Source organism: Vigna umbellata, chromosome 10 (assembly GCF_029865625.1).
Source record: "Vigna umbellata cultivar VRB3 chromosome 10, Vumbellata_1.0, whole genome shotgun sequence".
Classification (NCBI taxonomy): domain Eukaryota; kingdom Viridiplantae; phylum Streptophyta; class Magnoliopsida; order Fabales; family Fabaceae; genus Vigna; species Vigna umbellata.
In genome coordinates, this window is record NC_142174.1 from 5,275,742 (window position 1) to 5,292,141 (window position 16,400).

Here is a 16,400-nt window from a genome sequence, read left to right on the forward strand (position 1 = left end):
GTCGTGCATCCGGGGAGCAGGCCCACACGAAACTGGAACCTTCCGATCCATCTTCATCTCCCACAGCTGCTATGTGGCCAGTGTTAACCCAACCAGCACTGCGAAAGCTCTCCTTGAGGTCACAGATACGAATTCTTCCCACTTTGGGCTCCCGTCTTTCCATCCGAGCCAGACTACGCTCCCTCCTTTCTTCTATCAGCCTTCTCCTATCCTCCTTGGTGGGCTTGTATCCCAGGCCATACCTATTCTTGTTCTCGACGACCTCCAGAGGGAATGCTCGCCCCTGTCCATACCTACCCAAACCTTTCCCATGCATATAACCTTCTTTTAACATGACTTTGGCCATCATGATAGAAGCACGCGACAGATGTGGGCTGACCGCGAATGGCTCCACGTAGGTGTTTCCCACGATCTCCAGAGATTGGAAAGTTGCCTCGAGAGCTTCCTCGGCTACTTCAATATAACGGGAGGATGATGGTCCGCTCACCAGGAAATCCTCCTCTCCTGCCACTATCACCAGCTTGTCTCCCATAACATACTTCAACTTTTGGTGTAGTGTAGAAGGCACAACCCCTGCGGAATGGATCCATGGGCGACCCAACAGACAACTATAGGCCGGGAGGATATCCATAACTTGAAAGGTCACTTGAAAGACACAAGGACCGACTTGAACGGGCAATTCAATTTCTCCCATCACTACCCTTTTACTGCCGTCAAATGCCCTCACAATCATAGAGCTCGGCTTCATATGCATTCCATCACAGGGGAGCTTCTCCAATGTCGATTTTGGCATGACGTTCAGAGAGGAGCCATTGTCCACCAAGACACGCGCTATAACGTGATCCAGGCATTTCACAGAGACATGAAGGGCTTTGTTATGACCTCTCCCCTCAACAGGTATCTCTTCATCAGTGAAGGTGAGGTAATTATTAGCAACGATGTTGCCAACAATGCCCTCGAACTTGTTCAGAGAAATACCTTGTTCCACATGAGCCTCACTGAGTATCTTCATCAACAACTTTCGGTGCGAGGCAGAGTGCATGAGTAATTCTAGCAAGGAGATCCGGGCAGGCATGCGATTCAACTGTTCCACCACTTTGTACTCACTCTGTTGTATGAACTTTAGGAATTCACCAACTTCTTCTTCAGATATTTCCCTCTTCTCCTCTGTGTCGGGGGTCTCCTCGGCCTCCACGTTCTTCCCCCTCAAGAACTCCTTTGCTTTTGCAGCCATTGTTGCTTCCCTATCATTGGTTCTTTCTCTCGCCAATTCTGGTGGTGTAAAGATTCGACCACTTCTGGTCATCCCACCAATGCCTGATATGTTTTCCACAGTCGGATTTGCATATTCTCCCTCATCTAATGCAGTTGCCCCATATCTCCATGGGACGGCTTTCTCGTTCTTATAAGGGAAAGGAGTTGGCACTCGCATGACCACAGACGGATTTCCTTCAGTTACCAATGCAGGGGTGGTCCTAGTAAAATGGATCACCAAAGGTTCGGGTAGAGTCACATCAGATTCTCCACCAATTTGTGCAAATACTTCTTCCTCTCTGACCTTGCGGCACACTTGCATCAGATTTCTATCAAGTAAGTCTTGTAGAAAAATCTCGAATTCCATACATTCCTCAATAGAGTGCCCGGCCTCCGGATGGAGTGCGCACGCTATACCCAGATCATAATCGCCCTTCACTAGGCCCTTCTTCAACAAAGCTTCAAAGATAAACCTCCTAGAACTTCGGATTTCGCCCACATCTCTTATCAGATCATGGTTTCCAACCTCGACGGCGTTCGTCGAGGAACTCCCGTGCCCGGACAATGGATTAGTATCGACGCTGGGCTGGTCCTCTTGAAACTTTAACCAACCCGAATCTATCAGAGCCTGAACTTTGTATTTGAGAGCCATACATCCTTCGGTTGAGTGGCCAACGCCTCCTGCATGATAACTACACCTGGCATTCGCGTCATAACCCCTAGGGTACGGCGGCTGTACAGGCTTCATCGGACAAATGGCGACCAGCCCCTTTTTGACTAGGTTAGGTAACAATTCAGTGTAGGTCATAGGGATTGGGGTGAACCTAACAAATTGATTTCCCCTTGGGTTGTTGTTGTGACCCACATTCAGATTTGGGCCCATGTTTGCGGCCGGTCTTGCAGCTTCGGTTGGGATACGCTGCGGTGGATAATACGCTTGTTGTTGTTGAGGCCTAGCTTGGTGAACAAACGTGGTGTTAGCAGCATAAGGAGGTGGGTTTAAGTATGGTCGATAATTAGGATTGGGAGCTCGTCCTCTCCCGCAGGCATTACCGACGCAGCATGTACCTCCCCCTCTTTTTTCTTCCCCTGATTGAAGCTGGGCTTTTTGTAGTTTGTAGCTGCAGGTGGGCCATATGCTATCTTCCCGTTTTTCAATCCAATTTCTATCCTCTCACCAATGATGATGGTGTCAGCAAAATTGACAGATACATTCCCAACCATATGCTCATAAAATGGCGGCTGGAGTGTGTTTACGAACATCGACACCATCTCCTTATCAAACAACGGCGGCTCAACTTGAGCAGCCAACTCTCTCCATCGTTGGGCGTACTCTTTGAAAGTTTCATTGTCCTTTTTTGTCATATTCTGCAGCTGTAGACGGTCCGGAGCAACATGAGTATTGTATACATATTGTTTTACGAAGGCGTCAGCTAGATCCGCCCAACAACCAATTCGGTATGGCTCTAGGTGGGTGTACCAGTTCAATGCCACCCCAGCCAAACTTTCCTGGAAAACGTGGATGAGTAGTTGCTCATCATGAGCATACGCAGCCATCTTTCTGCAGTACATGGTCACATGGCTTTTAGGGCAAGTGTTACCCCTATATTTTTCAAACTCCGGCGCCTTGAACTTAGGTGGGATTTTCAAGCCCGGAACCAAACTTAATCTGGCCGCATCTCCAAACCCATAGCTCTCAACTCCCTCAACAGCTCTCAACCTCGCCTCCAGACTTTCCAACCTACCTGTAGCTCCAACGAGGCTACCGAATCCCCCAACCATTGTGGCGTGCTGTGCAGCTTCGGCTGAAGAATCCTCCCTAGCAACCACACGCGGTACCGGGGTCACCCGAATTCCATCAGTTGTGTTGGTCTCATTCATTCCCGTGCCCACCATGGGAGCCGACACTAAGACAGGTCCCTGAGTGCCGGTGGTTGGTGGTATATTGACAGTCGCGGGGAACGAGAATGAAGCGTGCTCAACTTCTGAGTACTCTCCTACAGGAGGGGTGTAACCCGGAGGTAAACCATACAGTGGGAAAGGAACAGATTGGCTCGCAGCGTTGAGCATTGGAGGATAAGGGTGAGCATTCCCCCCAACATGCGCAGATGAAGACTCTCCAGCAGTCTTCATGGATTCAAGCGTCGCCAAGATCTGGCCGATCTGGTCCTTCAACTGGCCAACATCCGTTTTGAGAGACTCCTGTGACTCCTCCCAGCTCGCCATGGCTTTTGAGTTTGCCCGGGTCCGGTAGGGATGTCGTGGAAATTTGGTCGTCGTTTTTTCTCACGCGTACTGCTTTATTATTTTAATTAATTAGATGGAAATGAAACATGCTGAACAAAAGAAAAGATGATGCATGCTAGTAATAGGGGGAAATCACAAGATTGTAATGACATCACTGATGGAAATTAACACAAGCAGATGCTAAACAACATCCCACACCTTTCATTTAAAGGGAAACAAGTTCATTACATTTCTTAAAGGAAACAAACCATAAAGATCCCTAAATACATCAATTCCTAGTCCGAGTGATGAGGGATTTCATCTCGTCTATCAACCGTTTACAGTGATTAATAAAAAGCTCTATCTCTACTGGTGGGCTATAAAAGTGGGTACTCGCTTCAGCTTCCGACACCATTCTGGGGATGTCTTCAATTGCCCCATTTGCCAAAGCAGCCAACTGAGAGAAGCTTTCCTTCCAATGCTTTACGGCCGTTTCTTGCTCTGCGATGTGCTCTTTCATTCGCTTTATCAAGGCCTGATGCCTTTCTTCAAATTCCATCGACCTCCATCGCTCCTCCTGCTCCTCGATGTAATCCTCCATCTGCTTTAACATGGCTCGATGTTCCCCTTCAGCCTCTGCCAGCTTCCAGCGCTCCTGATTCAACTCCACTTCAAATGATGTAGCCATTTCCTTCATTTGATGCCCCGATTCTTGTACTTGGACTTGCGCTTCCCTTAGTCTTTTTAGGGCTTCCCTCTTATCCCTCTTGGCTTCTTCATAGAGTTGTTTCCACTGTCTGCCCTCTTCTAGAGCCACATTCTTCTCATTCACCCTCATGGATAACTCCTTACTTGCGGCCGCAAGATCCTGTTTTACTCGGAATGTATAATCTCTCTCTGCCTTCTGGCTTTTGACAATGTTTTCATAAGCCCGTGACTTTTCTTCGTTATCATTCCTCATATCCACAAAATCATTGCGACCTTTCTGTAATTCATTTTCCAACCTAGCATTCCTCACCCTCAATTTCTCCACCTCAACCTTCAGCTGTTTCACCTCTTCACTTTCTGGGGCTTGGGATGTTTCTTCACTTGCCGATTGATCATTGATGGGCTTAAAAGGCAACTTGACTTCTCTTACCCTCTCCAGAATCCAGGTATGGTAACTAACCCTGCTATCCATCACTCCACTCCTCAGGTCCTTCTCTGCTCGCACCACATTTTCCCAGGCACTTCTGACTCTCCTCAACATTTCAGTACAATGTCCGTCCTCATAGTAGATGAAGAAGGCTGTGAGATAATCTGGTGAAGGCGCTCCCTTCATAGGATATCCGAACTGTCTTTGGACCAAAACAGGGTTGTAGTTAATACAATACCTAGCGCCTATGAGAGGTATGTTAGGGAAGTTGCCACAATGATGGATAGATGGTTTAGTCTCAAGCCAAGGAAGGCGCCATTTTACATTTCCCTCTCTCAAACCGGCAAAGAAAAGAGCCCACCCATTACCTCCTTGATGCGACAGATTCTCAGGTGAACTTCTAACATCGACTACCCCCTTAAATACTCGTGCCGTCATCCACGCATATAACGCCGGCAAACAACAAAGAATCCTCTTCCCTTTTCTCTCCTGGCAAAAACTCATAGTCCCATACACATCTGCGAGGACTGCTGTTACGGGGTTTTCTGATCTCGTCTTTTTTGCCACGAAGACATCAATAGCAGTGTAATCTACAAAGTCTTCCAGCTTGGGAAACAGGACAATGCCAAACACAGTGAGGGCTAGTACATCCATGAAGGTCTCCCATTCTTCCCTATCGCCCAGGTCGTGCAAATATTGTTCAAGGTAACCTTGTGTCAGCCCCCGAATTTGATGTCTCGTTATCAACCGGTTCTCCAATTCATTGGGCTGTAATTTCATTATAACAGCAAGGGTAGAAACAGAGGCATGATGCTCCAAGTGCTGATATGGCTTGGTACCCTCTAATGGCAAGCCCAGAATATGCTCAAATTCTTCTACAGTTGGCGCCAGCTGGAAGTCCTGGAAGGTAAAACATCTCAGGGGAGAATCATAATACTGAGCTAGAGCTGTAATAGCGGGCAACTGTACTTTCACCTCCATTAAACTCAACAAATTCCCATATTTCCTCCCGAAGGCTTCTCTCTGTATGGTCTTGAGTCTTCGGCCTAAATTTATCAACCCGGTCAAATTTCCAACATGTGTCCTTAGGCTAGACTTCTTTCTTAAAATGGCGGAGTTGGTATGCAGTGTAGCATCAGATCTGGCGTCAACATCCATCTCGTGTGAAGTCAAGTGTATACCTGTGATTTCCCCTAAAACCAACATGTTACTAAATGATGCATGAATATGATGCATGATAATAAAACAACACGATGAATCAAATGCATGCATGGCATGAAAATGCAATAACATAATTTTCGAAAGAGAACGAACAGCGTGAGGATTACAAGAATACACGTTTCTCCCTTTGTGCCCTAATAAAGGTTCAATGGCTTGGATTCGAGGTCAAGTACATGCAATTTCACAAGGATGGTCTCCTGAACCTAGAGGTCAATGGTCACTAGAGCTATGGCCCCCTTCATAGCATCTCCACAACAGTCGAGTAATCAACTAGATTAGGGGACACAAGTGAAGAGAACAAACTCTAGCTGGAGTTCTCACGATAGCCAGACAGGAAGTACATCCCAGAATGACACCGCTACACAACTCCTCTAATTCTAAGTTGCGCTCAGACCCGGGTATAGGGCCCCACTCATGATATGCACAAAGTGTGTGTGTGAAGGGAGAATGCAATGCATACCCAAACCCTCACCTACAAAACAACCAGAAAAATTCCCAGGCAGATATAAACATGTTTTCTACCCTAGGGTTCCATATTCAACAATTCACATGCAGTTATTCCAACTATCAAACACAAAAAAAGAAAAAAAAACAGGGGAAGAAAAACACAAAGAAAAATCATGTCAAATTCGCGCATCTAATTAAATGGCCTGACTCTCGACATCCCCAGTGAAGTCGCCATCTGTCGCAACCGGAATCGCGACGGGACGACGATCCAAAAAAGGAAACCGAGTTTTGGAAAAGAGATTTGGAGTCGCCACTATAGTTTATTTTGGAAAACTACGGAAAAACCATAAAACGATAAAGCACGGTCCACGAAAACCAAAGATTGGGTTCGGGAGTCGGTTACGCGTGGGGAAGGTGTTAGCACCCCACAACGCCTGCCCTAAGGCAGTACCTTTAACTAAATGCACGAATATGATGTGATTTTCAAAATGTTTAACTATCCCCTAAAATAAAATTCTAAAATAAACAAAACACATATTTTAGTTTTTTGGGCCCGACAAGGATTGACCTTGCTCCTACGTATTCTCTTTCAAAATGAGAAATCAGGGTTACGTAGTTCTTTTTGAAAATGTTTGAGAGGTTTGTTTGAAAATTCGTTCTAAAATGATTTTGGATTCTTGGGAAGTGAACCTGACAAGGACTAGCCTTGCTCCTACGTATCTCCACTTTTGATGGAGAATCAAGGATAACGTAGTTCTGGGTAGGAAGATTGTTTGTTGTTTAAAATTGCTGATGTTTTTGGTTTTTTTTTGAAGATTTTATACTTTTTTTTTTGTATTTTACTTAAGGAAAAGAAAAGGTTTTTAGCACAAGGACGATGCGCGCGATCACACATGTGCCTAAACCTTTAAAACATATTTTTGTAATTTTAATTAAGAAAGGGAAAAGGTTTTCAGCACAAGGACGATGCGCGCGATCACACATGTGTCAAAACCTTTAAAACATATTTTTTGTAATTTTAATTAAGAAAGGGAAAAGGTTTTCAGCACAAGGACGATGCGTGCGATCACACATGTGCCAAAACCTTTAAAACGTATTTTTTGTAATTTTAATTAAGAAAGAGAAAAGATTTTCAGCACAAGGACGATGCTTGCGATCACACATGTGCCAAAACCTTTAAAACATATTTTTTGTAATTTTAATTAAGAAAGAGAAAAGATTTTCAGCACAAGGACGATGCGTGCGATCACACATGTGCCAAAACCTTTAAAACATATTTTTTGTAATTTTAATTAAGAAAGAGAAAAGATTTTCAGCACAAGGACGATGCGTGCGATCACACATGTGCCAAAACCTTTAAAACATATTTTTTTTGTAATTTTAATTAAAAAAGGGAAAAGGTTTTTAGCACAAGGACGATGCGTGCGATCATACATGTGCCTAAACCTTTAAAACATATTTTCATAAATTTCTTTATTTAAATTGTAAATATTGCATTATTAAATATATATTTTAGGATAAGTAAATATCTAGAATAAGTAGATAGAACAAAATAAAATAATAAATAAAAATAAACATAAAAATAAAAGAAATAAATAAAACAATTAAAATAAGATAGACAAAAATAAATAGAATAAAATAAAATAAGAAAAACAAACGAATAAAAATAACGAGCGTTGGGGGGGAATGATAAACGGACGTTGAGAATGAGGAGAAATAACGAGCGTTCGTTGCGGGGATTAACGAACGTTCGTTGAAAATGAGGAGGAACAACGAGCGTTGGGGGATCCTTAACGGACGTAGGGGAGGAGGCTGAGGCTGCCGAACGGTTGGTCGAAAAGTTTGGATAACGAGCGCTCGTTCGTTTGGATAACGAGCACTCGTTGGTGAGAAGGTTGAATGGACGTTGGGAAAGGAGGCTTAATGACGAGCGCTCGTTGGGGACGAGCGTTCGATGGGGAGTTGACGAACGGACGCTGGGAAGGGGCTGAATGACGAGCGTTCGTTGGGACGAGCGTTCGTTGGGGAATTGGCGAACGGACGCTGGGAAACGGGCTGAATGACGAGCGTTCGTTGGGACGAGCGTTCGTTGGGGAATTGGCGAACGGACGCAGGGAAACGGGCTGAATGACGAGCGCTAGTTGGGGACGAGCGTTCGTTGGGGAATTGGTGAACGGACGCTGGGAAACGGGCTGTGTGACGAGCGTTCGTTTGGGAATTGGCGAACGGACGCTGGGAAACGGGCTGAATGACGGACGCTCGTTGGGGACGAGCGTTCGTTGAGGAATTTGCGAACTGACGCTGGGAAACGGGCTGAATGACGAACGCTCGTTGGGGACGAGCGTTTGTTGATGAATTGGCGAACGGACACTGGGAAACGGGCTGAATGACGAGCGTTCGTTGGGACGAGCGTTCGTTGGGGAATTGGCGAACGGACGCAGGGAAACGGGCTGAAAGACGAGCGCTCGTTGGGGAATTGGTGAACGGACGCTGGGAAACGGGCTGAAAGACGAGCGCTCGTTGTGGACGAGCGTTCGTTGGGGAATTGGTGAACGGACGCTGGGAAACGGGCTGAAAGATGAGCGCTCGTTGTGGACGAGCGTTCGTTGGGGAGATGGTCACCCAAACGGTCCGTCCAAGAAGTGGACGGACGGACGTTCGGAGAGGGGGTAGATGACGAACGTTCGAAAGAAGGCCGAAAAACGTGCGTTCATTATGGGCTTGGCCCACCCGGGTGGTTTCTAACCTAAAATTCCCCTAGGGGTTCTGCCCTCCCATCCTCATTCACTCATTCACGCCGTTCCTCTCAAATGAGGCCAAGATCTCCTTCTCTCTGACCAAGAACCCTAGTGAAAGTCACCACCTCTGCGCGCACACTGACGTTTCTGCCAGATCGACCACCGCTTGTGCCGCCGGAGCCCTCGTCAGCCCAAGCAGAGTCCGCCAGCTCCTTCTCTTCTCGCGCGGCTGGAAGACGGGTTTCTGCTTCCTCTCCTTTTCTTCTTCACGCAAGACCCAGGCTCACCGCCAACACACGCGGTTGCTGGGGAAGCTCCAGATTCGGCGCCAGTGATAACGGGGACAACCTTGGTGGGTGTTTGGGTTAAAAAATTTTGAAAATGGCATTGGTATGGAATTGTGTATGAAGGATATCAGTTTACAGGTTTGGATCCTGCAAAAAGAGTATTGGTCTCTTGTTGAAGGTCGTGAGGCGTGTTTGGGTTGTTGGGAATGGATGAAGGAGATATCTGAAGAGTGAAATAGAGGCCTCAATGGCGTTTTTGCGCGATGATAGGTGCAGTGGATGATGGGTTATGTTCTTTGATGGAGGTGTTCACGGGTGTTGGAGATGATGGAGAGTGGTCAGAGGCGAATGATGAATGGAGAGTAAGATGAAGATGATAGGTGTTGGTGACTCGAAGGAATCGGAGATGAAGGCAGAGGAAGATATGGGGTTCGAAGGAGGTGTTGCACGGAGAAGAAAATGGATTTGGCAGGGGCGTGTGGTTGGGAGTGATGAGCCGAGGGGTGGCAAATGAATATGGTTGATGATTCAGGGAGGGGGAGTGACACGCCGAGGGAGTTCTCGGTGGTTGGGAGGGCGGTTCCAGTGGAGAACGGAATGGTTCGGTGAGGATGAAGACGCTGTTCTATTATCTCTGTTATCCCATTTACTGTTTCAATTTCAATGTTGATGGTTGGAAATGGGCAGAGGCGTGGAAGGCTATTTTGATCGAAGTGGAACAAAAGAAGCAGATAGGAGTGGGTCTGGGGAGGATGATGATGATCGATAACAGTGAACATGAACCAATATCCACAACACTAAGAGCAATCAAAGACAGTCATAGGCAAGCCTAGCAACTTCAACATACATATGTGCATATGTGCAAGAGCAAGCAAACAACTCACTAAAACAACATTACTTACCTCTCGAAGATCCACTTACTATGGTAAGCTTGCGTTTCCAATGAATCCCCTTCTCCCTTGAATGGCCGACTTCTCCCTTCTCCTTGCTGTGAATAATGTCTCTGGTCCTTCTTTGCAAGTGTCAATGGTGAAGGCTCGAGAGACAGTGTGTGAAATCCTCTCCTTCTTGCTCTCCAAAACCAGAATAATAATGCCTTCCCTCTGCTCTCTCTGCGTTTTTGCGCAATCCTCTGTGTCCCCCCCCAAATCGCTCCGTACCCAGTTTCGTACGTAAAAACCAAAACGTTTCTGCCACCCCGCCACTCGCAGCCACGGTTTTCTGCTCTTCCCTTCCAACACGCACACCCCGTACCCTGTCTCCTAACTCCCAAACATTCTTTTCTCCTTTTTTCTTTTTTCATCTTACTAAAAGACAAAAATACCTTTTTCTTCTTTTTTTTTTTATTTTTTATTTATTTATTTTTTATAATATTAGAACAAAATAGAATATAAAGGGAATAAAACTACAAAAATAATAATAAAAATAAAATAAAATAATAACAATAAAAATAAAAAGAGAAAAAAAGAAAAAGAATAAGTAAGGTGAGAAATAAAAATAAAGATAAAGATAAAAATAATATAGGAACATAATAAATAAATAATAATAAAAAAATCATAAAATAAGTAAATCAATAAAAATAAAGGGATAGAAAGCAAAATAAAGTAAAACAGTAAAAAAAAATAGAAATAAAAATAGGAACATAAACTACAGTAAAAGCCAAAAAAACAATCCGGACGAAATTTGGTATTGACACCTAGTGATGATCAAAAGAAGAACAAAGACAAAGATCTACAAGGCACTGATCTCATTATGATGGCCAAGTCTGAAACAACTAGAACCTGTCTAGAACAAGAAGTAAAGAGATCTATGTGGTACTTGGATAACAGATGCTCAAGACACATGACAGGAGATCCGAAAAAATTTACGAGTCTCTCTCATAGGACAACTGGTCATGTAACTTACCGTGATGATAATAAGGGTAAAATCATCGGTATTGGTAAAATTCAAACACCCTCTACATATGAGATTGATAATGTATTGCTACTTTTGAAACATAATTTGCTTAGCATCAGTCAATTGTGTGACAAAGGGTTAAAAATAACGTTTGAACCAAACTTTTGTCTTATTAGTAATGGATCTACAGATGAACTGTTATTAATTGGAAAGAGATACAACAACATATACATGATTGATTTTAAGAAAACTTCTTTTAATTCTGTTGTATGTCTGTTGTCTAAAGAGGTTGATGTTTGGCTATGGCACAAAAGACTTACTCATATACACATGGCACAATTGAATAAACTTGTTTCTAATAACCCTTTTATTGGCCTTCCAAACATACGATATACCTCAAATAGACTATGTGACGCTTGTCAAAAAGGGAAGCAAACAAAGACATCCTTTAAAAATAAAAGAGAGATGTCTACCACTAGACCTCTTGAACTTTTGCATATGGATTTGTTTGGTCCCGCAAGAGTCAAGTCTTGAAGGCAATTTGTATGGATTGGTAATTGTGGATGATTATTCTCATTTTTCCTGGATTTTTTTCATTGTTTCCAAAAGTGAAACTTTTAGGGTTTTCAAGAAATTTGCTGCTGTAATACTGAATGAGAAAGAGCTCAAGATCAAGTCTATAAGAAGCAACCATGGTAGGGAGTTTCTGAATGAGCTGTTTGATAACTACTGCACAGGAATGGGAATTTCACACAACTTTTCTGCACCTAGAACTCTTCAACAGAATGGAATTGTTGAAAGGAAGAACAAGGCTCTAGAAGAACTTGCCAGGACTATGTTAAATAAGAGAAACTTGCCAAAATACTTCTGGGCAGACGTTGTCACCACAACTTGTTATTTACTCAACATAACTGTTTTCAGATCCTTGCTTAAGCTCACACCCTATGAGTTGTTCAAGGGAAGGAAGCCAAACATAGCACACCTAAGGATATTTGGTAGTAAGTGTTTTGTTCTTAACAGTGGTAAAGAGAATTTAGGAAAGTTTGATTGTAAACCGAATGAGGCCATCTTTATTGGATATTCTCTTACTAGTAAGGCATAATAAAAGGACTTTATGTGTTGAGGAGTCTTACACGTTGCCTTTCATGAGTTCATTGACAATCTTTCTAATCAAATGCATTCAAGGAAAAATGTAGATGTAGGTGATTCTGCAAAGGAAGAAGAAGAAGAACATGTTGAAGCTCTTGAAGATGAAACTCCAGAGGCTACTGTTGATCCTCCTAGAGCTAAAATTGTGAAATTATGGAAAGCTCCTAAGAATGTTTCTACCAACAACATTATTGGAGACATTACAATAGGAGTTTCTACTTGATGACAACTTAATCAATTTTGTATGAATGTGGCATATGTTTCAAAGATTGAACCCAAGAATATTGATGCTGCTCTTGTGTATGAAAACTGGATGATGGCAATGCAGGAAGAATTAAATCAGTTTAAGAGGAACAATGTATGGGAACTTGTTCCAAGGGTAAAAACTCATCAGGTTATTGGTATAAAGTGGGTGTTTCGAAATAAAATGGATGACTTTGGTGAAATCATCAAGAATAAGGCTAGATTACTTGCAAAGGGCTATAGTCAAGAAGAGGGAATCGATTACGATGAAACCTATGCTCTACTGGCTAGATTGGAAGCCATAAGAATACATCTAGCCATTGCTTCGATGATGAGATTTAAACTGTATCAAATAGATGTAAAGAGTGCCTTTCTAAATGGGTTCATTAAAGAAGAAGTATTTGTTGAACAACCTCCTGATTTTCAAGATTATGAGTATCCAAATAATGTATTCAAATTGAAAAAAGCTCTATATGAATTGAAACAGGCGCCAAGGTCATGGTATGAACGACTAAGTGAGTTCTTAGTCAAGAAAGAATTCACAAGGGGTAAAGTTGATTCAACTATCTTTATCAAAAATTCTGGAAAGGATAAATTGTTTGTACAAATTTATGTTGATGATATTATATTTGGTTCAACTAATCCCATATTATGCAAAGAATTTTCCAAGACCATGCAGGATGAGTTTGAGATGTCCATGATGGAAGAACTCACCTATTTTATGGGACTTCAAGTGAAACAAAATGATAGTGGCATTTTTATTCATCAATCCAAGTATTGTACAGACTTGTTGAAAAAGTACAAAATGATGGAATGCAAGGAAGCTGCCACACCAATGGCAACCAACTGTTACCTTGATCTAGATGAAAAAGGTAACTTTGTAGATCAAAAGCTCTATAGAGCTACGATCAAATCTCTATTATACCTAACGGCTAGTAGACCAAACATCATGCATAGTGTTTGGCTTTGCGCTAGATTTCAATCACAACCAAAGGAATCACATCTAACTGTTGTGAAAATAATTTTAAAGAATCTAAAGGGAACCAAAAATCTTGGACTGTGGTATCTTAGTGGTTCAAATATTTTTCTAGAAGAATATAGTGATTCATACTTTGGTGGTTGTAAATTGGATAGGAAAAGCACTAGTGGCACATGTCATCTATTAGGATGCTCTGTAGTTTCTTGGCATTCAAAGAAACAGGCTTGTGTGGCACTGTCCACCACAAAAGCCGAGTACATTGCAGTCGGGAGTTGTTGTGCACAGTCTCTTTGGATCAAGAGCCAACTAGATGACTATTGTATCTTCCTAGATCATATACCTCTGAAGTGTGATAATACAAGTGCGATAAATTTAACTAAGAATCTTGGGTTTCATTCCAAAACTAAGTATATTGAAATAAGGCACCACTTTATAATATATCACATCTTTAAAGGTGAGATCAAGATTGAATATGTGGATACCTTGCATCAATGGGCTGACATTTTTACAAAACCTCTGAATAAAGAGATATTTTATACAATAAGGAATGAACTAGGAAACACTATTTTCGACCCTTTGGAGGGAGATTGGGCATGCGGGAGCTTTCCTTCTCACTTTCCAGGGTTTCCATTCTTTCATTCTTCCATTGTATGCCAAGATTTTCCATGACAATGGAGAACTAACTCATTTGTTGTTGGGGATGATGTAACCTCTAAACTTTCATGTATTTGAATATGGTTTAAACATTTTATGCTTCTTTCATTGAATGTTAGTGATTTTCTCTTGTTCTTAATGCTTGTTATGTTTGGGCCATTCATGACTTAATGTTTGATTTATTTGAGTATTAGGAAATATCTTATGAATCATGATCTGGAGGATTTCACCCAAAGGGAATATTTTCTAGGGATAAGGATATGACGTTTGGTTGTCTTAAGCTTCTTTTCTTAACGCAAAATTGATTGTTAGGGTTTTCAAGGGATTGTTGTCTAATAATCAACACTAGGCTTTTTACGCTGAGAGATCGGGTTCTAAGTAATTTAGAAAGTGACATTAACATTCCAATGAAGAAGATGAATTCTAATATGCATGAAAGTGAAGTAGGTGAAACCCCAACAACATCATCATCTCATATTATCAACCTCATCCATTCATTCTTGTGTCAAGCCTCAATTGATTAGTTTGCATTCATATTTACTTTTGTTGCATTTTCATTTAAACACCAACAAAATATCTTTCAAGTCTTGATTAATTAAGGTATTACACAACTCTTAAGTAAACACGAATCTCTTGGGAAACGATACCTGGTCTTACCATTTTATATTAGGGTTATCACAACCCCAAACTTGAAACTTTGCTTGTCCTTAAGAAAAATGTAACTTGACCCAAACAACATAGTCATGCTACAATGGTCTAGCACACCAAAAACATTCTCTTCTAGGACAAGTAAATCACTCATGTCTTAGCCAATCAAGCTTCAACTATGGTGCTCACATAACACATAATACACAACAAATGCACGAGCCTTATGAGTGATCAACAACTTGGAAAAATATTATCCCATAATGCATGGAACCATTCCTCACCACAGAAAGAAAGTGTTTCACTTAAGCTCAAAGGTGTATAATGAGGTGTTTGTTTCACTCTACCATCAAAATGTCACACAATTCAACTTTGCCTTTCATGTAAACACATCAAACACATTCACAAGGAAGTTATCATCACTAGGACTTTTTAAGGCTTTTATTATGGTTGGGCTAAGAAGAAAACTGGTTTTTCTGGATACACAAAGTTCCTTGAGTTAAGAGAGTGAACAATTACTTCATAATTTAGCATTAATCTCTCTTTCTACTTTTCATTTGAGAAACCACTTCTAAACTTAATCCCAACTTTTATGCATTAAGCTTACCTTTCTCTTCTTTTTGCTTTTCTCTTGCTTTATTCACTTTGCTCAGTGCTCTTTTTTACTTTCAGCAACCCAACAACCCTAAACTTGAACCATTCTCATATACCTCACATGCATACTCTACTCAACTCAAGGCAAGGATTTCAAGGGTATTTTTTTTTCACACTAGGCTCAAGGTTCAAAGGATAAAACAAATTTTCATAATTTTTAGGTTGAAATTTTGCCATTGGCTTACAATGGATAAGAACATATGGGCTTGATCATTTGTAACAATCAAGTAAACTGTTCAAATAGAGAAACTCAGGCAAAATCAATTGTGATTCCAAAGCAATAACATTCAATCAACAAAAATTTTGGGACACAAAATCTCACAGGTTAACTCAAGGTTCCACAATTTGATAAACATCATGCCAAGCATATTAATCACCATTCAAACCATGCATCTATCTTAACCAACTATGATATGACCAACCATCATTTATGCTTAAAAGCTAAAGCAATCAATATCTCAACATCACTTTCACCACAATAAAGCAAACACAAGCCAATATTACTTCTCATCACAATCAAACAATTTATCACTTCATACCAAACCTGATAGCTGAAGGCTTGAGCTGAATCGGGAGGCGACGTGAAATCTGGACTTGATCGAGCTGAAGAACCGGGAAGCAGCGGAAGAAACAGATTTCCTCAAGAACACTAGGTTTTGGAGTCGAAGAGGAATAGTGATGAACAATCCATAGATTCGAGGATTGTTTGGTTGAAAGCATAAGGTTTGATGCGGAAGCGGATTTGAACGGTGGATAGGTGATTTTAATCGGCGAGAAAGGTGAGGTTCTGCGGTGACAATGTGGCTCTGGTATAAGAGCTCTCTCTCAAGAGTGAAGTAGATGAAGACTTCGCGAAATGAAAATGTAGTGTT